General features: G+C 36.4%; 1 protein-coding gene across 3 annotated transcripts in view; it reads right to left on the reverse strand.

The window, feature by feature from the left end:
* The window catches only part of GLCE (glucuronic acid epimerase), a 112,632-nt gene that overhangs the window by 22,141 nt on the left and 65,163 nt on the right, over positions 1-25,328 (reverse strand). The window contains exon 2 of one of the 3 annotated variants that reach the window (XM_060618171.3): positions 11,337-11,384. The exons of the other annotated variants lie outside the window; for them this stretch is intronic. The gene's annotated coding sequence lies outside the window, so the exon portion shown is untranslated. The remainder of the gene's footprint in view (positions 1-11,336; positions 11,385-25,328) is intronic. 3 annotated transcript variants of the gene reach the window in all.

Here is a 25,328-nt window from a genome sequence, read left to right on the forward strand (position 1 = left end):
TTCACCAGAAGTAGATTCCATCTCAAGAAACCGCCTTCTTTGCTCACCCATGAGAAGCAGCTCCTCATCCATTAAGTTCTATCCTGAGACTGCAGCCATTCAGTCCCGTCTTCAGACTCCACTTCTAATTCCAGTTTTCTTGCTATTTCTACCACACCTGCAGTTAGTTACTTCCTCCACGCAAGCCTCAAACCCTTCAAAGTCCTCCATGAGGGTTAGAATCCACTTCTTCCAAACTCCTGTTAATGTTGGTATTTTGACCTTTTCCCAAGAATCATGAATGCTCTTAATGGCATTCAGAATGCTAAATTCTTTCCAGAAGGCTTTCAATTTACTTTGTCCAGATCCATCAGAGGAATCACTACAGCAGCTATAGCCTTTTAAAATGTATTTCTTAAAATAATAAGACTTACAAGTTGAAATTACCCCTTGACCCATGGGCGGTAGAATAGTTGTTGTGTTCGCAGGCATGAAACAACATTAATCTCATCGTATACTTCCATCAGAGCTCCCGGGTGACCAGGTGCAACCGTCAATGAAGTTATATTTTGAAAGGCATCTTTTTGTTCCAAACAGCAGGTCTAAACAGTGGGCTTGAATATAAAATTCAGTAAATTGTGTTGTAAATAGATGTGTTGTCATCCAGGCTTTACTCTTCTATATAGACCATAGGCAGAGTAGATTTAGCATAACTGTTAAGGGCCCTAGGACTTTCATAATGGTAAATGACCACTGGCTTCAACTTCAGGTCATGAGCTGCGTCAGCCTCTAACCAGTCAGCCAGCCTGTCCTTTGAAGCTTTGAAGCCAGACACTGACTTCTCTCCAGCTATGAAAGTCTCAGATGGCATCTTCTTCCAATATGAGGCTGTTTCATCTACGCTGAAAACCTATTGTTTACGATAGCCAACTTCCTTAATTATCTTAGCTGATATTCTGGATAACTTGCTGCAGCTTCCGTATCAGCACCTGCTGCTTCACCTTGCACTTTTATGTTATGGAGACCTTTCCTTATACCTCATGAATCAACCTCTACTCGCTTGCTCCAACTTTTCTTCTGCAGCCTCCTCACTTCTCAACCTACGTAGAATTGAAGGGTTAGGGCCTTCCTCTGGATTAAGCTTTGGTTTAAGGAAATGTTGTGCCTGGTGTGATCTTTGTTTCAGACCACTAAACCTTTCTCCGTATCAGCAATAAGGCTATTTCGCTTTCTTATCACTCTTGTGTTCACTGGAGTAGCACTGTTAATTTCCTTTAAGAGCTCTTCCTTTGCATTCACAATGTGGCTAACTGTTTGGCGCAAGAGGCCTAGCTTTTAGCCTCTCTTTGCCTTCAATGTGTCTTCCTTACTGGGCTTAATCATTTCTAGCTTTTGATTTAAATGAGACATGTGTGACTCTTAACTTTCACTTGAACACTTAGAGGCCATTGCAAGCTTTTAATTGACCTAATTTTGATATTGTTGTGACTTAGGGAATAGGGAGGCAAGGAGAGGAAGAAACAATGGCCAGTCCATGGAGCAGTCAGAACACATGCAACATTTATTAAGTTAGCTGTCTTATATGGGCAGGGTTCATGGAGCCCCAAAACAATTTTAAGATTAAGATCAAAGATCACCATAATAAGTAGATAACATTTAAAATATTGCAAGAGTTACCAAAATGTGACACAGAGACAAGAAGTGAGCGAATGCTGCTGAGACTCACAGACTTGCTCGATGCAGGGTTACCACAAACCTACAGTTTGTGAAAGACAAAACAACAAAAAACCAAAACTGCAATATATGAGAAGTGCAATCAAGCGAAATGCAAAATGAGGTATGCCTGCCTATATTACATGATTCACATTTTACAGATGAAGGGACTAGGATATCATAGCCCACAAGAGATTCACTAAAGAGGACAGGAACAAAGCCAAGAGAGATGAGAACTTAAACATGGTTAAACATTGTGTTCTTTCTTATTTTACGGATGATGAAACAAACAGGCCTTGTAATGTTAAATAATTTACCCTAAGTTACATGATTATTTGATGGTTCACTTGAAATTTGAACTCAAGTTTGTTTGTCTGACTCCCAACCCTGTGCTCTGACAGGTCATAAGGTATCTTTGAGCAGTTATACATTATATTCCAGAAGCTGAATACTATCCTTCCCCAGAAGATATTCTAATTTATAACAGGTTACCCCATTGTGAATTGAACTCGGCCATCAATGGGTCTTATTCTAGACAGAGCTGAATTTTGATCTTCAATCAATAATTTGCATCGGTAAAATACAATTTTAGGAAAAGTTATTCTAAAAGTTTATTAGTATTTTTGAATGAAACTACCAGAATTTTGAATTTTCTTCAAATCTAACAGTATAATTATATGACATATTAATATCAGAATAGAAATGAGTCAGAATTATGAATATTTATGTATATATCATCCAATAAAGCTATCTGCTCTCCACATTAGAATAATTAAGCCCATGAAAATAGGATCCCCATTGCCCCCACAAATCTAGCAACAGCTCACAAATGCATTACAATACCTCATCTCTGCTAATAATTATTATGATATACTGGGATCACTTGTCCAAGCAAAACCTTTCTCTAGAGATAGGAATGGAGCTTAGTAACAGTTTTATCAGTCCACGTTAGTTTGAGGCTCTGAGAATAATGTCGTAACACCCCCAAGGTGGCAGCATATAAGAAGTGTGACTAGCATTAATATAAGAAGTTAGAGTACAGGGGCACCTGGGTGGCTCAGTTGGTTAAGCATCCGACTTCGGCTCAGGTCATGATCTCGCCATCCATGGGTTTGAGCCTCGTGTCATGACAGCTCAGAGCCTGGAGCCTGCTTCCAACTCTGTGTCTTCCTCTCTCTCTGTGCCCCTCCCCTGCTCTCGTTCTATCTCTCTCTGTCCCTCAGAAATAAATAAACGTTAAAAAAAAAATTAAAAAAAAAAAAAAAAAAGAAGTTAGAGTATAACAAAGTAGAAATCTTAAGTCTTATTGGGCATCATGGCTGTGTTGTGGCCCAGAAAGAAGAGAGAAAGGCAAAAGAAGGGCAAAAGAGGGTATCTCTCAGTAGAACGTCTTACCCACTTATGGGAAGTACTCCACAAATATTAAATCAGAAAGTGCCTAACTCAGTCACACTGATCTAGTCACACATAAAACCACAGTGTTTATGGTTGCATACATTTTCAATTTAATCTATTGGCTTGTGTAACCTACGTGGCAACCTAGTCTTCCCACAGTCTATAGCTTGTGCTAAAAATTATCACTAACTAGCAATCACTGATGGGTAGGTCAGTCATGCCACCTCATCTATCCTCAAACCTTCATGGGACATACTTAGGCTTAAAACAAACACCAAATTACATTTGAATGAGAAAGGAAGTTTGCTGATTTTTGAGGGGGTAGGGGGAAAGGCTACAGGGAAAGGAAACATTTAAAGACCAGTTTTACTATATGCCAGGTGCTATACATATTTCAGTTACTGAAATCAAACCCTAAGCAGGAGTTCTTGTTATCACCATCATATAGCTGAAGAAACTCTACAGAAGACAAATTATTAGCAAGCACACAGTGGGATTGAAACCTAGATTTATCTGGCTTCAGAGTGTTAGGTTCTTCTTATCATAGCACAATAGCCTATTATCTGCTTCCAAATCACTATTTACTTTCTCACCAACTAGATGAAGAGTAGAATGATTTGCCCTTAGTTTGTGCAGACATCTTAAACTACTGACACTATGCAGCAACTTTTGAAACTAAAAATTGTTTCTGAAAAGAGGTTCTAAATGTATTCAGCTTAATTCTCCCTAACATTGAAAGCAATAATATAAAGAACTAGGGCAGCAGTGTTTTTTAAGGAGCAAAGAGCAGCAGCTTTTGTACCCAGAAAAGTTGAACAGCTACAGTATAGCTAAAATGTTCTTTGAAGTGCTGTATAATATTTAACTAAAAAAACTGCTTCTTATGAGCAATGTGTCAAACTCAGCATATGTTATGTAAATAAATCAGTTCAGAAAGGAGTCCTAGGCTTCTCCAGCTGTGTAACATTTCTCCCCTCATTAGGAAAGCAAGAGAAAGAAAACCTAATGATGTGTTTACTCTGCATGGCTCATGCATACGGGGATTTTACAGTACAGATTGGTGGAACTATCCTAAGAAGTTCTACAGAATAGCTGCTAATAACTTTTTATCAAGTTTGATGCACCCCTGCAAAACAGAAATGACAGAAGGGGAAAAGTTCATCAAGTTGCTTGCTTATAGCAATTTTAAAGGTATAAAGGTATAAAGATAGAGTCTTTTGGCCATGCAGAAAGTATGTGGAAGAAATCATATGTGGACATTGGCCCCAGATGATATATATATATATATATATATATATATATATATATATATATATATATACACACATATATATATATACACACACACATATATATATATATACAAGTATATATATACAAGTGTGTGTGTGTGTGTGTGTGTGTGTGTGTGTGTGTGTATAATTTGAGAGAGAGAGACAGAGACAGAGAGGGAATGAACGAACAGGGGAGAGAGGAAGAGGGAGAGAGAGAGTCCTAAGCAGGCTCCATGTTCGGCATGGAGCCTCAATCCCCAGATCTTGAGATCATGACCTGGGCTGAGATCAAGAGGCAGATGCTCAACTGAGCCAGCTGCCCAGTGCCCTTAGAATGCAGTGTTGAGTTACTTCACAAGTAATGCAGAATGTATCACTTTGGGAAAAAAATGATTAAGGGAATGTGCTAAAAGGATCATGTGAGAACAATCTGCCAGGCTGTTGGGCTGTACTGTGAATTCTATTTGCTAGCGGAGTTTGTGTTTTTCTAATGTTTACAATAAAAAGAAACATCCAATATACTGGCCTTCTGATATTATATAATCTTTTGCAATTAAAAAGACATTGTAAGATTAGCACCCCTATTTTAGATTTCTCTGAATAAACAGTTAACAGAAGTGCAGGGCAGGAGACAGGGAAAGTGGGACCTTTATAAGAAGGGAAGGAGAGGGGCGCCTGGATGGCTCAGTTGGTTAGGCGTCTGACTTTGGCTCAGATCATGATCCCACGGTTGGTGGGTTCAAGCCCTGCGTTAGGCTCTGTGCTGACAGATTGAACCTGGAGCCTGCTTCAGATTCTGTGTCTCCTTCTCTCTCTCTGTCCCTCCCCAACTCATTCTCTGTCTCTGTCTCTGTCTCTGTCTCTCAAAAACAAAACAAAAAAACCCCACACATTTAAAATATTTTTACAAAAGGGGGAAGGAGAGGAAGAGACTGGCAAGTCTGAGTCCTTATTAATATACTCACATTTAATTCTCACAACTACAAAAGTGGGTATTATCTTCATTTTCCAGATAAGGAAACTGAGATAGGGAGTCAATTGTTGACTCACGCACCTTACTGGCTCTGCTCCCGCTGTTAGTTACCTCATTTCTGTGATTCGCAGTTTCCTCATCAGTGCAATAGGACTGGTACTAATCTACCTCATAGGTACCTCCTAGGGTGTCTAAATGAGCTAACATATACATCTAAACGATGTGGAAACCTTAGTTCCATCTTCCTTCTTGCAGAGTAATTACTAATTTGTTCAGTCACAATCTGTCCAAAGTATAGTAAGACATACACAGCTGGAAACAAACCAGGTTAAAGGACTAGTAACCAATTTGCCATTTTACTACATTTTCATTATATTTCATTTCATATCCTTTATCTTCATACTACTACGGCATACTACATTAAAAAGAGTATGTCCCAAATATCAGAGTACCCTTCAAATTTTGAAAACAGTCAACAACTTTCTTCATCCCCTGATTTCTAACAGAGGGCTCAGAGCCCTCCAATGAGGTATCTCATATTTTATGTTATCCATGACTAAATAACCTATGAAGTAGTATCAAGAGAAAGCCATGTCACTCAAGATGATGTCATAGTAACACAGAAATTCTAAAACTAAACAGGTTACTAACATGAATGTTTACAGCATTTATTCATAATATTCTAAAACTGAAAACCCAAATGTCCATGAGCTCAGGTGACTACATAAAGAAACTGTGGTTCACCCATATAATGGAATACAACTCAGTAATAAACTAATACCTGATATCTGCAACGACATGGATGAATCTTTTTTTTTAAGTTTATTTATTTATTTTGAAAGAGAGAGACAGAGAGAGTGAGAGCAGGGGAGGGGCAGAGTGAGGGGGGAAGAAGGAGGAGGAGGAGGAGGAGGAGGAGGGGGAGGGGACAGAGAATCCCAAGCAGGCCCCGTGCTGTCAGCACAGAGCCTGATGCAGGGAACTTAAAAACCATGAGATCATGACCTGAACCAAAACGCAGAGTTGGACGCTTAACCAACGGAGCCATCCAGGCGCCCCATGGATGAATCTTTAAAAGCATTTTACTAAGTGAAAGAAGGCAGACACAAAAGGTTACTTAATATACGATCCCATTTACATGACATTCTGGAAAAAAGCAAAATTACAGGGATAAAAATTAGGTAAGTAGTGGTGGCAAGGGATTAAGAGGCACTAGGAACTTTGAGGGGTAATGGAAATGTTCTAGATTTTTATTGTTCTGGTACAGGTTACATGACTGTATACATCTGTCAAAACTTATCTAACTGTACACTTTAAAAGGACTGCATTTTGGGGGTGCCTGGGTGGCTCGGTCGGTCAAGTGTCTGGCTTCAGTTCAGGTCACGATCTCACAGTTCGTGGGTTCGAGCTCCACACCAGGCTCTGTGCTGACAGCTTGGAGCCTGGAGCCTGCTTCAGATTCTGTGTCTCCCTCTCTTTCTCTGCCCTTCCCCCACTCTCGTTCTGTTCTGCCACAAAAATAAACATTAAAAAAAAAAAAACTTAAAAGGAGTGCATTTTACTGCATGTAAATTATATCTCAATAAATCTGACTTTTAAAACTTGTAATTTATAAAATTAGTCAAGAATAAATGCATTTCAAAGGGTGTCTGGGTGGCAGTTAAGCATCTGACTCTTAATTTTAGCTCAGGTCATATCTCACAGTTCATGAGATTGAGCCGCACGTCAGACTCTGCACTATCTTCTTGGGATTCTCTCTCTCTCTGCCTCTCCCCTGCTCATGCTGTCTCTCTCTCTCCCCCAAATAAACATTAAAAAAAAATATTTTTTAAAAAAGAATTAATACATTTCTATCATTTTTTTTGAGTAATAAATGCTATGAATATACAGAAGTAACTTACAAAATAGGCCATAAACAAAAGGAGAGACTGTATTTGGGGGGTGGGGGGGAAACAAGCTTTTGAGCCCAATACTCCTAGATTTCAATAGTGGTAATCTGGACAATCTTGGACCAGGTAATCTCAATTCTCTCATCTGTAAAGCTGAGATAATACCTTCTACTTTATAAAGCAGTTGTAAGACTAAATGAACACTTAATTTGGTTCCCACCGCGTAGCAGGCAAAGAAAGGAAAATGTCAATGGATGAAGCAATACCTCTTTTTGAAGTCAATGAAGAGTAAGTTTCATCTATCTGTATCAGTTCATTTAATCAGCATCTATTTGTTAAACATCTATTATATGGTAAGTCACCATTTTCCCAAATAAGCATTATGAAAAAAGAGATAAGTATATGTCCCTCCCCCTGAAAAGAACACCGTTCTCTAAGTTTCTATAATTTTTATTATCTCATGAAAGTTGGTAAGAACAGCAATCAAGAAACAAACAGAATGATATATTAGTAAGGAAAATACATTTTATCAGCAACAAATGTGAATTAAGTAAGATTTAAGCTAAGGTTTCCCAAATGTACAATTTTCTGAGCAAACAGGAAGGTTACCAAATTGAATTAACTTCAGCACTGTAGGAACTTTCATTTAACTCCTACTTAAGACCTTACTGCATGCTGAGCAAAGGGTATGGATACTTTCTGGTGGTTTTTAAAACTGAGATGAATGTAAATTACCACAAAGAAATCCATTTACCTAAATAAATAAGGTGGCTGGAGTAGAAATGAAACTTATCCAAAATAGTATTTCTTAATGCACAAAAATATATTTCTATACATTTTCTAAGGGTTGAAGCTAACTTTTCACTAACAATTATGTAAAGTCTCAGATCCTGGCACTAGGATCATTTATGATGGTAAACCTGAATTACAAATACTTAACAAAGAAAATTACATCTTCTAGGATTTTTTCCCCAAATCAAAATCCTTTTCTCCATATACATATATATGTTTATTATGTATATTTCATATACATATATTTTTTCTTCTGGCAACAAAGCCTACTGTATACCGAAGCACACGCTGCTTCATGTTTCTAAAAAATTATTCCTTCAGAACAGAATTTAAAGTATTATCCAACGTCTCATGAGCTTTAGGTTTCAAAGCGTGGCAAATACTGATTCAAGAATAAGAAATGAAGATAATACACAAATTTTCCCTTTGCTCTTCAGCCAACCATAAAGCAGAGATGGCCTTCCAACAACCCAATATGAATCTCTTCCTATCATGTCCTATGATGCACATTTGTAATAAGGATAGAGATCATTCTTTGTTAGTGCTAAACTCCATCTCTGGGAAACAGAGTGAATTTATGTAGGCATGTATATTTTGAGAGAGAAAAAGCAGGGTAGGAACAGAGAGAGAGAGAGAGCGAGCGAGACAGAAAGAATGACTCCCAAGCAGGCTCCACGCTGACATCACAGAGCCTGATGCAGGGCTCAAACCTATGAAGTGTGAGATCATGAGCCGAGCTGGAATCAAGTTCGGACGCTTAACAGACTGAGTGCCACCCAGATGCCCCAGAAACAGAGTGAATTTTAAAAGCTTAATATTATATACTGAATCTGAAGACATAATACCAATGTTTTCTACCCCCTTACTATTTACTGCCTAGGGTACGAAAGAGAGAAGGTGTTCACATTTGTTATTGGCAACTATTTCTTGACTGAAAAATTCTTCTGGCAGTTTCTTGGTATAAATTGATATGGTCTGAATGCAGAAATGAAACAAGGGGACTTTGTTTGTAAGCTAAAAACAAACAAGGTCATTGAAACTTTTATTTCTCATTCTCCACTTTAGTCACAAAGTGACTAGTGCTCCACAACGGAGCAAAGGGGGTTATAGGAATTTGGGGGCTTCAAGACTTCTGGGGGTCATATGGAGTCTTTTACATGTTTTCCATATACTTTAGACCTAAACTCTCTGAGGTTATGGAGCACCCTAAAGATAAACATGTCCAACCTGAACATACTTTTCTATAAGGAACTCCTTAAGAGAATTCATAAAATTCTAAACCAGAATATCTTCCTGCAGTCTTTCCAGGAAAATGAGAAATTACCCTAAAATGCCCCAATATGGATATCCTACAATCTTTAATAATATCAAATAAGTTATTTCTTTACATTATTAGAAAATTATTTCTCATTTGTATATCCTCTGCCTCATTCCTTAATGTCTACTGCAGCATATCCTCCACCAAAACAGAAACACTCTGAATTTATGATTTTGGACTAAAGTTTGTAACTCTCCAAGGATGAATTTCTTATATACCTTTGCTGTTGCATTTATATCAGAAAATAAAGTTCTAAGAAAGAAAGAAAGAAAGAAAGAAAGAAAGAAAGAAAGAAAAGGAAAGAAAGAAAGAAAAGGAAAGAAAGAAAAAGAAAATTAAGTCCTTGAGGGGAGAAACCATGTGTGAACAGATTTTTCTCCCTGCCAAAGTGCCTAGGAGTTTTCTTTCCACATAATAGCCTAATTATTCCTGAAATACATTTGGATAAATTCCTATGAATGTAATTCCCACCTCAAATTCTACTTTGCTATCTCATCCTAAATATCCACCTAAGGAGAAGTAGCCAGTTTGGGAAGTGTAAAGGATCCTAAGCTCTGCAATAATGAAATACACATTGAAAAATCAACACGTTAATTAAAAAAAAAAAAAAAAAGTATTTTGAAATCTTTAAGACAACTGGCAGAATAAGATAAAAGTACAATTGAGCAATTTCTACTTTCACAACAAATAAACCTAAAAGGAAGGAAGGAAAATGGGCACATGAGTTTACACACACACACACGCGCGCGCGCACACACACACACACACACACACACACACACACACGCTTCATGCACTCACACCAATCCCAATGTACCAAGTGATAAATCAAGATCTTTACCTGGAAAAACATTTTGTAATATAGCACAATATTATGTATCTCATCTAAGATGCTACTGCCTAGAAATATCATTGATTATTTTTAGCATTTTCTTTCTTTTTTTAATGTTTATTTATTTGGGGGAGGGGGAGAGAGAGAGGGAGAGGGAGGGGGAATTAAGGAACGAAGGAACGAACAAGCAGGGGAGGGGCACAGACAGATGGAGACAGAATCTCAAGCAGGCTCCAGGCTCTGAGCTGTCAGCACAGAGCCCGATGCAGGGCTCAAAATCACGGGCAGTGAGATAATGACCTGAGCCGAAGTCGGATGCTTGACCGAGCCATCCAGGTGCTCTGAAATATCACTGATTATTCAGAATATAATATTACACCTGGATCAGCTACTGACTGTTAGAAAAGCATTAATGACTGTTCAACCATACTCTCCTATCAGATTGATACTATTGGCTTGACATACCAACATACTAGATACATATAGGAAGTTGTCCTCTAGCTTAAATAATTAGAATATTATTTTTATGCAGATAAAAGGGAACTATGATCACTCTGTCAACAGTCTGTTTTATTCCATTCAAAGGTTTGTATGAAAGGCAGAAACACCTATATACCCTAAATAAGAAAAACTTGTAAGGCATACATAAAGATATTGAAAAGGTCTTTCAAGAGCTAAAGAACAGAGAATACTAATAACATAAATATGAAATGGGGGCATTTGCTGTGAGTTTCAAGAGTTCAACGAATACTCCACCAATTCACCTGATTTTTTAGGAATAACTGGAAAATAAATGGTAGAAGCAAAAACAAAACCCGTCTCCTTGGAAAAATTTGGTAAAATTTAGATAGTTTTGTCTTCAAAAATCTAAAGTATAATAAAATCTGTCTCTCTCTGTCTACTTATCCACACCCAAAGAGAGCACTAGGAGAAAACTGATTTTTGTCAGAACTGCAAAGTGGATTTGAATTCTTGACCATTTGTTCGCTTTTTCAAATATTTATATTCGCTGTCTTGAATTATCTATATATCAAGTATTCCATCTGAAATACAGGCTTTTTTATTTTAGAAGGGAGTCCTGAGCCACAGAACATAGATAGTCTCTAGAAGCTAGAAATGCAAGTAACAGGCAATTCCTAAAGCCTCAAGAGGAATGCAATTCTGCCGATACCTTGATTTTAGTCCAGTGAAATCCACTTTGGACTTCTCACTTCCAGAACTATAAGATAATTAATAAATTTGTGTTATTTAAAGCCACTACATGGTAATTTGTTACAACAGAAATAGAAACCTAATACATCTAGCAATTCGTAAGTCTCAGTAATTATTTTTACTGATCCCTGGTTGTGGATACTTACACAGAATCGGCACCTTAATACTACTCTGATAATCAGGTTTGGGAGGCATAATCTTTTGGTTAACAAGACAGAAAGTCTCAAATCAAAGAAAACATTAAAACGAAAAAACAGCAATAAATCATGCCTCTCACGGTAGACTATAGGTCAAACATGTATTACTGAGAGAATGCTGAAGTTTGCAACTATGTGCGTTTGCCTACTTCTTCTTTTAGTTGTACTGCTTTTCCTCCATCTATTTGAAACTCCTGTCATTAGATGCCTACAGATCTAGGACTGTTATAGCCTTTTGACGAACTGACCCCTTTTACGTTATGAAATAATTTTCCTATTTTTTGTTCTGAAATCTACATTATCCAGTATCAATATAGGAACTCGAGCTTTCTTGTGATTACTGTTTACACGGTGTTATCTTTTCTGTTTACTTTTAACGGGTATCTTTATATTCAAAGTGGCTTTCTTATAGACAGTATGTAATTGAATCTTACTTTTAAAACATCTAATCAGGTAGTGGGGCATATAGACCATTTAATGTGATCACCAATATGGATGGATTTAACTCTGTTTTACTATATCTGTCTTATCTCTGTTCTCTTTTTCTTTCTTTCTTTCCATCTTTTGGTGTTTTTTATGATTCCATTTTAGCTCTACCATTTTTAGCTCTACCTCCTTTTTTTTGTTTTTAACTTCTACTTATAAACACCATAATGTGTTGTTATTCTTGTTCTAAACAATTGTCTTTAAGAATATATGAGGGGAAAAAGAATTTTATATCCACACACATATTTACCATTTCTTATACTCTTCATTTCTTTTTGTGGATACAAATTTCCATCTGAGATTATTTTCTTTCTGCCTGAAGAACTACTCTTTTAACATATCTTATAGTATAAGCCTGCTGGTGACAAATTCTCTCAGCTTTGTTTATCTAAAAAACTCTTTATTTTGCCTTCAATTTGGAAACATCCTTTTTGCCAGGTACAGAGTTCCAGGTTGAGTTTTTGTTTTTCTTCTTCTAGTACTTTAAGGATGTCATTTCTGGCAGGCATAGCTTCTGACAAGTCTGTAGTGATTTTTATGTTATTGTTCATCTGTTATTTAAGGTGGTATATTTTCCTCTGGCTGCTTTTAAGGTTTCTTTCAAGATTTTTGTCACTAGTTTCAACCATTTAATTTTTGTGCCTGGTTCTTCCGCTTGGAAATTTGTGAACTTCCATAATCTGTGGGTTTACAGTTTTCATCAAACTTGGTAAATATTTGCCTTCTATTTTTTGAAATATTTTTTTGTCTCCCGATCTCCTTCTAAAACTTGTTATACTTGTGTTAAATAGCTTAATGTTGTTCCATAGCTCACTGATAGGTTTTTTCCAACTATTTTTTTTCTGTTGGTATTTCATTTTAGATAGTTGCTATGTCTTCAGGTTTTAACTAATCTTTTTCTCCTGCAATGTCTGTTAATCTCATCTGCTGTATTTTCCACTTCAGAAATTTTATTTTTCATCTCTGGAAGTTCTATTTGGGTCTCTCTTTTGAAAAACAACTGCCACTTCTCTCATTGACATGTTTGTTTTCCTTTACTCTCTTCAACATACGGAGTATAGTTATAATCACTGCTTTAATGTCCTTGTCTGCTAATTTGATCATATGTGCTGTCTTTCTCTCTTCCTATTGGTTGATTCTTCTTCTGGTTTTGGGTCACATTTTCTGCTTCTTTGCATGTCCGGTAATTTTTTATAGGATGCAAGGCATTAAGAATTGTTGGGTAATGAAATTTTTTCAAATCTGTTATGGATATTTTTACCTTTCATGCTTCATCTTCACTACTGCATGTTTTTTAAAGCAGAAAATGGTATTTATAGAAAATATGAGTTGACAAATGAATTTGTGCAATCTACTTTTTTGTCTACGACAAAATTTTAAGTGTATAGTACAACATAAGCACAATGTTGTACACAAGATTTCTAGAACTTTTTCAACTTCCATCACTGAACCATTATACCCATTAAATAGCAACTACCCATTTTCCTCTAGCTCCAGCCCCTGGCAATCACTACTCTACTTCCGGTTTTTCTGAGTTTGACTACTTTTAGATACCTCATGTAAGAGGAATCATGCAGCATTTGTCTTTCTGGGACTGGCTTATATCACTTAGCATAAAATGTCCTCAAGGTTCATTTATGTTGCTGCCTGACAGAATTCCTCCTTAAAGGCCAAATAATATTCTACTGTACATACATATCACCATTCTCATCTGTTGAGACACTTGGGTTGCTTCCACCTCTTGGCATCTGTGAATAATACTTCAATGAACACAGAAGTGCAAATCTCTCTTCAAGATCCTGATTTCAATTACTTTAGGTAAATACCCAGAAGTGAGATTGCTGGATCATATGGTATTGGATTTTTCTGAATTCCTGTGTTGTTGAGCTTTGTTCTGGGTGTAGTTCAATGGCCTGGAAACAGTTTGATAGTTTCAAGGTTTACTTTTTAAACTTTGTTAGGTGGGACCAGAGTACAACAGTTCCTCCTCATCTGTGGGAGATGTTTTCTAAGACACCCAGGGGATGCTTGAAGTTGAGCTTAGTCCCGAAAACTATGTGTGTTTTTTCCTAAACACATATACTTCTGCTAAAGTTTAATCTATAAATTAGGCTCAGTAAGAAATTAACAACAACTAAAAATAGGACAATTATGACAATATACTGTAATAAGTTATGGGAATGTGGCCTCTCTCAAAATATCGTACTATACTCACACTTCTTGTGATGATGTTAGATGATAAAATGCCTATGTGATGGGATAAAGTGAGGTGACTGACACAGGCACTGTGATGTAGCATTAGGCTACTGCCAACCTTCTGAGGATACCTCAGAAGCAGAACCACCTGCTTTTGGACCACAGTTGACCATGGGTAACTGAAACCACAGCAAGTAAAACCGCAGATAAGGAAGGGCTATTACTGTAGCTTTTGGTCTAGAGCAGTGTCCTTGAGACTTTATCCAGTGCCTATTAGGAGGTCGTTCCACTCTGGCTAATGTGGCCAACTTACTCTCTGTGATCTCTGAGGGCTTTTTCTCCTACTCCTTCCAGTGGTTCTTTTCCTAGGGTTGAGTAGTTACTTCACATGTATACACAGATTGATAGCCAAAGACTTGAAGAGACACTCTCCAGGTCCCTGGGGTTCTCCATTTCTATACTTCTTTCCTTTCCAATATTTTGCCTTAAAATTTTAGCTTGTCCTCTCTGAACCCCAAACCCAATCCTGTGAGGCTCCTGGGCTGTTTAGGTTCCCTCTGTCAGCACTGTGGCTTGGAAACACGGTGGACTCACCCGCATTCATTTCCCCATCTCTCAGAGATCATTATCCTGGATTGACTTTTAGCCAGTATGTGAAAAACCACAACTAAGAAAGAAGTGAAGTTGAGAAGTCAATTCTTACCATTAATACGTTCTATTTGATAATTATGCCATTGCTTTGCTCCAACATAAAAAGCCTCACTTGTATTTATACCTGACTTCATGGAGGCATGTGTTAATTACTAAACTATCTCATAAAATGTTATTATTCTACAAAGTACATTCTTTTTTTTTTAATGTTTTTTAATGTTTTAATTATTTTTGAGACAGAGACAGAACAAGAGCAGGGGACGGGCAGAGAGAGAGGGAGACACAGAATCCGAAGCAGGCTCCAGGCTCTGAGCTGTCAGCACAGAGCCCAGCGCAGGGCTCGAACTCACAGACCGTGAGATCATGACCTAAGCTGAAGTCAGATGCTTAACCAACTGAGCCACCCAGGCACCCCAGTACATTCTATTTTTGTAAATGTTTATCCATTTTTGAGAGAGACAGAGAGAGAAAGAGGGAGAGAGGAGAAGAAGAGGGGAGGGGCAGAGAGAGAGGGAGACAAAGAATCCAAAGCAGATTCTAGGCTCTGAGCTGTCAGCACAGAGTCCAACATGGGGCTTGAACCCATGAACCGTGAGACCATGACCTGAGCTGAAGTCCAACACTTAACCCACTGAGCCACCCAGGTGCTCCTACAAAATACATTCAAAATCAAGCATGACTGAGAAAGAATCTTCCATGGAAATGCAAAGTTTTCTTTATCTCATCTTATAAACTGAACATGTACATTTTTGGCTAACTCTCCAAGTATCATTTCCATTTTTTTATTAAAAATTTTAAATAAACTTTTTATCACAGTATAATATAGTAATGAATAGCTTAATTTTCATGAAGTTAATGTGCCTCTGAAACCAATACCCAGATCAAGAAATATAGTACAAGAACACAAGTCTGGTTTAACATTCAGAACTCAAATTAAAAGAAAAAGAGAGGAAACCCATACCATGTCAATAGCTTTTATCATATAAAAGCATTTGATAAAATTTAGTCAGTATTTTATTAAAAATGCTTAGAGCAAACTATCGGAATAGAACTTTCTTAACCAGATACACAGAAGATTCCCTGTTATTTCCCTGTCACATCTTTCCCCCAAAGAAATAATTCTCCTGACTTCTAACACAATAAATCAGTTTTGCCTATTTTTGAACTAAGTGGAATCACAATGTGTACTCTTTTGTGACTGGCTTTTTCTCCTGAACATTATGTTCCTGAGGCTTATCCATGTGGCTGTGTACCACAATAGTTCATTTATCCTCACTGCTGTATGGTATTCCATTGTACAAATAATACCACTATTTAGTTATCCAGTTTGCTGGCTTTGAACATTTGGATGGATTCCAGTTTTTGACTGTATGGGTATTGCTCTACGAACACTCTTACACGTGTGTTTTGGAGAACATATGTTAGCATTTCTGTTGGATATATACCTAAGAGTGAAATTGTAAGGTCATGTGGTATAAGCATGATTAAGTTCAGCTTTAGTGAGAAAAAAATAAAAAAAAGTATTAACCAGAGTGGTTAAAGCAATTTATATTCCCACCAGCTGTGGAAAATGAGTTGCAAATACAATACATCCTCATCAACATTTGACAGCATCAGTCCTTGAATTCTAGCCATTCTGTAGGATAGACAGCGATATCACATCATGGGTTTAATTTATACACTGCAAATGAATAATGAGATTGAGGATCTTTTAATATGTCTGTATGCTTTCTGAAGACCTTCTGCTGCGAATTGACCATTTAAGGGTTTTGCCCATTTTTCTATTGGGTTGTCTGTCTTCCTATTGCTGTATAGGAGTTTTTAATATATTCTGGCGGAGTATTCTGCAAATACCTTTTGTTCCAAATGCAAATATCTTTTTCTCACTCTGTGGTCTGCTTTTCAATCTTAACTGTAGTTTAGTGAACAGAATTACTTTCTTTTCTTTTCTCTTTTCTTTTTTCTCTTTTCTTTTAAGTAGGTGTCACACCCAGCATAGAGCCCAGTGTGGGACTTGAACTCATGACTCTGAGATCAAGATATGAGCTGAAATCAAAAGTGGGACAGTTAACCAACTGAGCCACCCAGGTGCCCCAGTGAACAGAATTTCTTAATTTTAATGTATATTCCATGCGAAAGGAAAAGAAAGGAAAGGAAAGGAAAGGAAAGGAAAGGAAAGGAAAGGAAAGAAAAAAAAGAAAAAGCTGGGGGAGTAATACTTACATGAGACAAAACAGACTTGCAAACAAACATTGTAACAAGAGCCAAATAAAGGCATTACATAACGATAAACATATAATCTTCCCAGACGGAATCGGGAAGAAACAGAAAATCTGAGCAGATTACTGGCTATGAAATTGAAACAAACAAAAGTCTAGGACCAGATGGCTTCACAGGTGAATTCTACCAAACACTTAAGAGTAAATGCCTCTCCTTTTCAAACTATTGTAAAAAAAATGGAAGAGGAAGAAATGCTACCAAATTCATTCTATGAGGCCAGCATTACCCTGGCACCAAAACCAGACACTACCAAAACTAAAAAAAAAAAAAAAAAAAAAAATTATAGGCCAACATTCCTGATAAACACAGATGTAAAAATCCTCAACAATATATTAGCATACTGAATTCAACAATACACTAAAAAGATCATTCACCACCATCAAGTGGGATTTATTCCAGAGATGCAAGATGGGTCAGTACCTATAAATCAATCAGGGTGGTACACCATGTTAATGAAACAAAGGATAAAAACCATATCATCATCTCAATAGATGTGAAAAGCCCATCTGACAAAATTCAACACCCATTCATGATAAAAAATTCTCAATAAAGTAGGTATAAAAGTTCTCAAAAATACCTCAACATAATAAAGGCTATATATGACAAACCTACAGCTAACATCATACACAATGGTAAAAAACTGAAAGTTTTTCCTTTAAGATCAAAACCATGACAAGAATGCCCACTCTTGCTACTTTTATTCAACATAACAATGGAAGTCCTAGTCACAGCAATCAGACAAGAAAAAGAAATAAAAGGCATCCAAATTGGTAAATAAGTAAAACTGTAACTACCTACAGATGACATGATACTGTATATAGAAAACCCTAAAGACTCCACCAAAAAAAAAGAAAAAAAAAAAAAAAAAAAAAAACAAACATGAGAACTAATATGTAAATTCAGAAAAGTTGCAGGATACAAAATTAATATATAGAAATGTGTGTTTCTAGACATTAATAACAAATTGCCAGAATAATCCTATTTACACTTGCATCAAAAAGAATGCAATACCTAGCAATAAATTTAACCAAGGAGGAAGGAGGAAGGAGGAAGAAGGCCTATACTCTGAAAACTATCAGACACTGATGAAAGAAATTAAAAATGATGCAAACAGGGGCATCTGGGTGGCTCAGTAGGTTAAGCATCCAACTTTGGTTCAGGTCATGATCTTGCAGTTTGTGAGTCTGAGCCCTGCGCCAGACTCTGCGCTAAGAGCTCAGAGCCTGGAGCCTGCTTGGGATTCTGTGTCTCCTCCTCTTTCTGCCCCTCCCATGCTCATGCTCATGCTGTCTCTCAACAATAAATGAACGATTAAAAAAAATTGTTTTAAATAAATCAGCCACAAGAATGTAAAGTAAGGCATAGGGAATATAGTCAATAATTTGTAGTAATTTTGTATGGTGACAGATGGTAACTACACTTATCATGGTGAACATTTTTTTTAAATGTTTATTTTTGAGAGAAAGGAAGGGGGAGACAGAGCGTGAGTGGGGAGGAGCACACAGAGAGGAAGACACAGAATCCGAAGCAGGCTTCAGACTCTGAGCTGTCAGCATAGAGCCTGACGTGGGGCTCGAACCCACGAACCATGAGATCATGACCTGAGCCAAAGTAGGACATTTTTAACTAACTGAGCCACTCAGGCACCCCCATGGTGAACACTTCTTAATGTATACAGATGTTGAATCACTATGTTATAGACATGAAGCTAATATTTATCAATTACATTTCAATTAAAAATTTTTAAAGATGTTTTCTTCTAGAAACTTTATTGTTTTACTTTTCATATGTATTAACTCATCTATATTTATTTTTTTGTGTGGTTTGAAGTCAAGGTCAAGATTCATCTTTTTGTTTTCCCCACGTGTATGTCTAATAAACCCACTATAATTTATTAAAAAGAATATCCTTTCCTTCTGCACTGCAATGTTATCTTTAATATAAATCAAATGACTATACATGCATATATCTGTTGGGCTCTGTTTTGTTTTATTGATTTGTCTTTTCTTGTGGCAGAACCACACTGTCATTATTATAGTCACCTTATAACGTCTTGGTATCTTGTAATATAAATCCTCCAGTTTTGTTATTCTTCAGTATGATTTTGGCTATTCTTGGCTCTTTGCATTTCCATAATTTAAGAATCAGCTTCTCCATTTCAAAAAAAAACTAAACTAAGAAACAAATATGGGATTCTGTTAGAGACTGCATTGAATCTACCTGGGGAGAAGTGTAGAGGTCTTTTGTTAGATGTTTGGATATTTGGTGTTTTTGATATATTGATAGGGAAACATTTAAAAATTTTCATTTTTGGCTTATTGCTGGTATTCAGGCCTAAAACTGATTTTTATTATGTCAATTATGTATCTGGTCAACCCTGCAAAATTTTCACTTTTTAATTCTATTAGTTTGTAGACTCCTGAATTTTCTTTGTAACAATCATGTCATCTGTAAATAACTAGTTTTCTCTCTGCTTCCTCCCTTAGTGCACTGAGTAGGCCAGCACTGTCCAACAGAACTTTCTGTGGTAATGCAAATGTTCTATATTTGTTGTGTTTGGTGGCCACTGGCCACATGTGCCTAGATGTGTTATGAGGCCAGTTTGATTGATGACCTATAATTTTAATTAATTGAAATTTCAATTGCAAAATAAGGTATTAGACAGCTTAGGTCTAGGATCGCCAATATAATGGTGGACACAAATGGTTATAGCAGTCACCCCTGTTTTATTCCTGATCTTGAGATAAATGTTTTCAATATTTTACCACTATGTGACGCTTGCTATAGATTTTGGGGGTGGCACGGGTAGAACTCTCTATGAGATTAAGGAATTAACATTCTACTGATGGTTTACTATAAGCATTTAATAAAATCATGAACAGATAAATTTTATCAAATGCTTCCACTTGATAAAACCTATTGAGATGATGTAATTCTCTCTCTTTTTTGTTAATTTGGTTATATTCACTGAGTTCCGAATGTTAGATCAAATTTGTGCTCCCGTATTAAATTCAACTTGGTCATGACATCTACTTCTGTACCTACCTATCTATCTACTTAGACTTGATTTACTAATCTATTGGAATTCGTTCACCTATATTTACAAGAAAAATAGACTTGAAATTTTTTATAATGTCCTTATCAGGTGTTGATACTAAGGTTATACAATCCTCAGAACAGGTTGGGAAATATTTTCTTTTTATTCTCTGAAGGAGTTTTAGTAATACTGATGTTAGTTCTACTGAAAATTCTTGGAAGAATTCATTTGTGAAGCCATCTGAGCCTAGAAATTTATTTGCGGAAACATTCCAAATTATAGACTCAATTTCATTAATTAATATGAAACTATTCAGATTTCTAATTTTTTGAAAGTTTTAGTAAGTGCTGTTTTCCTAGGAATTTGTCCATTTCACCTAAATTTTCAAATCCATTGGCATAAAGTTATTTTAAAAATCTTCTTCTTTTTTTTAACATGTGAAGTATCTGCTAAAATGTCCCTTTTTCATTCCTGAAACTAGAAGTTTAGGGGTGCCTGGGTGGCTCAGTCAGTTGAGCATCTGACTCTTGATTTTGGCTCAGGTCATGATCCCAAGGTCATGGGCTCAAGCCCTGCAACGCCCTGCAACAGTCTCCACCATAAGAATGGAGCCTGCTTAAGATTTTCTCTCTCACCCTCTGATCCCTCCTCTGATGGGTACACACACTCTCCCTGTGTCTCTCTTTAAAAAAAGAAGAAGTAGTTGTTTATGCTTTTATTTTTTTCCTTCATCAATACTCTGGGGGGGGGGGGGAAGTTACTGTTTTTATTAAAAGTAGTGATTGTGTTGATTTTCCCTTTTGTACTTTTGTTTTCTACTTTATTAATTTTGGCTCTAACTTTTATTGTCTGCTTTCAACATTCTTCACAGATTGCTTCTTACAAGACTTTGCTTGGTCCTAAGTCTTTGCTCAAAAAAAAAAAAAAAAAGAAAGAAAGAAAGAAAGAAAAAGTTATCCCGTTTTTTTTAGTGTCTTAGAAAAAATAAGTTGCTGGCTGCCCTGATTAAGCTACCTAACAGTTCATTCTATTGGCTGTGTTTTTAGAAGTTTCCTCTGCAATACCTACTCTAGTATCAGCTCTATAACGAGCAATTAATATTTAAGACTAGTGAGTTGTGTTGTTATAGGGCTTCACTAACACTTCACTAATACTGGTATTTTCTCTCCAAAGTATGCTTATATATAAATAGGGGGCCCCTAATGATTAATTGGATACCCTTACTGTAGAACATACAAATTAAGCTAGTCAGGATAATCAAGGCCTGGGGGAAGTAACAACTATTCTTGATACTTTTAATGACTTTAGCAAAACAAATTTATTTCTTGCTCACACATGGTCTCCTAACTCAAATTACATTTAAACAATCAATCACCACTGATTTAAGTAAGCAATAATTTTACATGTGAGGTGTGTGTGTGTGTCTTTTTTTTTTTCCTATTGACATGCATTCAAGAATATACTCATTAGTTGGCATGCTTACTCTGGCTGAAGACAGGAAATCTATATTTAAAGTCTTGATTTACAGATTAGGAATATACATGAACATGAAGTCCTTATAAAGTTTCTATGCAGCCATGTTTGGATTTTCACTAAGGAGTTGGGATTCTTCGTAGTATAAACTTTCCTGCTTGGCAATTTAGCCTTACTCCAAAGACCCCATTATTTCTATACTGCTATGCAATAAACACTATGGACAAGGAAAAAACGCTACATTTAAAGGGACTGATTGGCTATATAATTGCCTTGGATTTTCCTATCTTCTGCATTGTACATCTATCTGTGGGACAGACAGGGCTTATACAGACTAGGAGGCTTATGAGATCTTTAGAAAAATATTCTATTTTCAATGTCTATCTTAGTACAGTATCCAAAATTCTATCTAGCTTGACAGTTCCAACAATAGCAGTGTTTGGAACTTTGCCAAAATCAAGTTTATTACTCATGAAATAGTTCTAAAATGTTAATAGTTTGGAACGAAAGTGTTATTTGTGTCAAAGACCCAATTTTTATCCAACTCACCTAAAGATAAGGAGTTTAGCGGTCACAACCACAAGACTGTCTAATCACTATAATAACAAAGAATTGAAATGGGTGTGTGTGAGGTCTGATGAATTTAAAGCCCGAAGTCCAACAAAATTCTGAAACTTCACATATATAACACTGGGAAGCTGTATAGCATAGTCATTAAGGATGTATGCTTCCAATTGCTCCTTATGGGTTTGAATCTTACCCTGTCACTTATTAACTCTGTATTTAAGAAGGTTATTTAACTTGTTTACATATCAGTTTCCTCACACACCATATGGGTTTAAAGAGTAACTACTTCAGGGACACCTGGGTGGCTCTGTTGGTTAAGCAACCAACTCTCGATTTCGGTTTACGTCATGATCTCATGATTCGTGAAATTGTGAGATCAAGTCCTGCATAGGGCTCTGCACTGACAATATGGAGCCGGCTTATATTCTCTCTCTCTCCTCTCTCTCTCTGCCCCTTCCCCCCACTCTCGCGTGTTCTCTCAAAATAGATAAACATTAAAAAAAACAAAACTACTTCATAGATTGGGATTAATGAGTTAATGCATGTAAAGGGCTTTAGATCAATGCCAGGCACACAGAAAGTACTCAATAAATGTTAATAAATCCACCACAATCCACCATCTTAAAAAAAAAGTGAGAAAAAGAATTTTTAATTAAAAAAGTCAAAGTTCAAAATTTTAAACCTCACAGCAAGTTGTTCATATACTTTCAACCTAATGTCTACCAAAGTTTCAAAACCTTTATCATCCCCCAAAACATTACTATTCCTTATACATGACGATCCAACCAACAGTGTTTATTGAACACCTACTAGGCACTTGGACATAAAGACAAGAGGCATTACAACTGCTATTAAAAACCTTATAATCATATTTAAAAAATTTTTTTAATGTTTATTTATTTTTGAGAGAGACAGAGACAGAATGTGAGTGGGTTAGGGATAGAGACAGAGGGAGACACAGAATCTGAAGCAGGCTCCAGGCTCCGAGCTGTCAGCACAGAGCCTGACGCAGGGTTCGGACTCCTGAGCTGTGAGATCATGACCTGAGCTGAAGTCGGATGCTCAACCGACTGAGCCATCCAGGTGCCCCAAAACCTTATAATCATTTTAACAAATTATTTAGAGAATTAGACCATATATAATCAGATGCTGAACTCTGTGGTAAAGAACATACATCTTGACTAAGATGACAGGGAATTCCATGAGAGCTGATACAAAGGTGCCTAGTGTACCGCAGGCATTCCCAGTACTAAGGGCTTACTCCACATTATGCTAAGCATAGAGAGGTCCAAATAATCTAACCCTTCCCTATCTCCCTCCTGCAAAAAAGGAAAAAAAAAAAAAAGGTTAAAAATATTTGGCTAATGTTATAGTCTTTTATTCCTAATGGCAAGAAGCATATTTTCTTTTTTACATGTACTGTATTACTATAGGTATATAGAGTACTCTAAGCACTTAAATTCACCAGCATAGTTGTGCTGGGCTGCTCATTCTGAAAACAAAAAAAACAAAACAAAAATCCCCATTTATTGGTTAGAACCAGAAAAGAAAAGTAGACCAACTATACCATTTACATTAGTTTTAGTACAGACATAATTTCTGGCCTAAGAATCACAGACGTGGAATTAATCTTAGAAACCACAGTCTAGGGACCCCTGGGTGGCTCAGTTGGTTAAGCATCCAACTTCAGCTCAGGTCATGATCTCAAGGTTCATGAGTTCAAACCACGCGTCAGGCTCTGTGCTGATAGCTCGGAGCCTGAAGCCTGCTTCAGATTCAGAGTCTCCCTCCTTCTCTGCCCCTCCCAGGCTCTCTTGTGCTCTCGCTCTCTCTCTCAAAACTAAATAAACATTAAAAAAAAAAATTAAGAGAAAAAATGTTTTAAAAGAACCCACAGTCTAATTACTTTACAGACAAAAGAATTTAAGATCTAGAGGAGTTTAATGCTCTGTCCAAAGTCACACGATTAGTATTGGCTGTACCAACATTACAATTCAACTGTGCTGATTCCTAATGGTGTACTTTCCTTTTCAACCTACTGCCTGTATAGATCTTCGTGTAACACCAAAACAAATAAGTAAATAATAAGTAAATAAACAAGTAATGTTTTTACATCATCCTACTTAATATTATACTTTTCCCTAAAATATTAACAAAAGAATAATGAATTCTTACCAGATGTCAACTAACAGCACTTTTAACAAAAGGTCTGTAGTCTGACTGCTTATATATACTGAAACAATTTCCCATACAATTTTATCATATTTGAAGTATTTTCTATATTTATTGATTTGAGAATTTTAATATGCTAGAAATAAATACTAAATAACTAATGACTGGCGTATAGATGGATTTACACTAAATGTACAATAAGATCACTAATACAATGAAAACGTTAAGGAAAAACTCTTACAACTGACACCAATTCTACATATAGTCGTTAATTTTGACAGTATAACATCACTACGGGGTAAAATACCATTCAGATAAAGACAGCTTAATCACTGCACAAATGGAATTTATTGATCTGCCATAAAATGAATTTATTGACCAAACAATCTAAAGCATTATTTGCAAGCTATACAACAGTTTGTTTTGCAAATGTTATACTAAGTATCATTTCTAGTTTAATCAGACCACTAAAAAGTTACTAGTTACTAGAAGAGTGAGGTTTTGAAATAATTTTTTTTTTACTACTAAGCAATTCATACACGTATTATTTCTGATTCACACACGATTTTTATCAAGAAAGCTAATTATCACTAACATCACTAGAATCCTTTTTGAGACATAAATTGGAGACTCAATCGTCATTAGCATTAACATGTTTTATGTATTAACATGTATTATGTATTAACATGTATTATGTATTAATTAACATGTATTATGCCGGCAGTTCCCTCATATAACCTGTATAAAATAAGTCTTCCAAAAGCGAGGTCCCTTAAGGTTGAAGAAAACACTACCAAGGTTGAGGTAATCTCAGTCTTACCTAATTATTAGTTTCTCTCCCAGAGGTTTAAATGTTTAGAGATTTTCTAGTAATTTCCATTATTTTCTTCAT

This window comes from Panthera onca, chromosome B3 (assembly GCF_046562875.1).
Source record: "Panthera onca isolate mPanOnc1 chromosome B3, mPanOnc1 haplotype 2, whole genome shotgun sequence".
Lineage (NCBI taxonomy): Eukaryota > Metazoa > Chordata > Mammalia > Carnivora > Felidae > Panthera > Panthera onca.